Below are 971 nucleotides of genomic sequence, written 5' to 3'. Positions count from 1 at the left end.
TCCACTATTTTTATTCTCTAAAACAGTTTGAGATTCCAATTTATTTTGACAACTAATCTTTACTTTTGCACTTTAATTCCTTCTCTCATATTAATGTTCATCTTCCTCTGATTGTTTTACAATGAGCACGGTGACTGGCGAAGGAGATTCGAAGACCAAATATTCGTACTCTGCTCCTCTGTTATTTGTTCATGCACCGCGGAACCAGACTCAGAAATTCAGGATGCATTAAGGGAAAGACACGGGACCTAAAACCGGTGAATAAACAAAGTCAGACCTAGACGCAGAAGATGATTCCTTGTACATGTCGCTGCAGTGGCGATGTTGGACACGGCGCATGGACTCGCTGAAGGATGAATATCCTCTTTGTTTGCACAATGGCCACGAGACGGTAGCGTGGCCGAGCGGTCTAAGGCGCTGGATTTAGGCTCCAGTCTCTGCGGAGGCGTGGGTTCGAATCCCACCGCTGCCAGCGTGGCATTTTCTTGTTTACCTGCTGTAAGTGGAAAATGGGGCAAATGCGGGCAGTTGGGTCTATTGTAAATGGGGCAAATTGGTCGGCATGGACAATTTTGCAAAACGACCTTTTCCATATTTGTTATAGACAATATACAATAGGTGCAGGAGTAGGCCATTCGGCCCTTTTAGCCAGCACCGCCTTTCAATGTGATAATGGCTGATCATCCCCAATCAGTACCCCGTTCCTGCCTTCTCCCCATATCCCCTGACCCCGATATTTTTAAGAGCCCTATCTAGCTCTCTTTTGAAAGCATCCAGAGAATCCGCCCCCGTCGCCCTCATAGGCGGAGAATTCCACAGACTCACCACTCTCTGTGAGATAAAGTGTTTCCTTGTCTCCGTTCTAAATGGCTTATCATTATTCTTAAATTGTGGCCCCTGTTTCTGGACTCCCACAACATCGGGAACATGTTTCCTGCCTCTAGCGTGTCCTAACCCTTAACAATCTTATA

General features: G+C 46.1%; 1 non-coding gene across 1 annotated transcript; it reads left to right on the top strand.

Moving 5' to 3' along the window:
• The first annotated feature begins 390 nt into the window (after positions 1 to 390).
• On the top strand, positions 391 to 472 carry trnal-uag. The gene has a single exon. It is a non-coding gene; the product is annotated as a tRNA-Leu (tRNA).
• Positions 473 to 971: the final 499 nt, after the last annotated feature.

Source organism: Amblyraja radiata (assembly GCF_010909765.2).
Source record: "Amblyraja radiata isolate CabotCenter1 chromosome 43 unlocalized genomic scaffold, sAmbRad1.1.pri SUPER_43_unloc_1, whole genome shotgun sequence".
NCBI classification, from domain to species: Eukaryota; Metazoa; Chordata; class Chondrichthyes; order Rajiformes; family Rajidae; genus Amblyraja; species Amblyraja radiata.
This window is presented reverse-complemented; position numbering and strand designations above follow the sequence as displayed.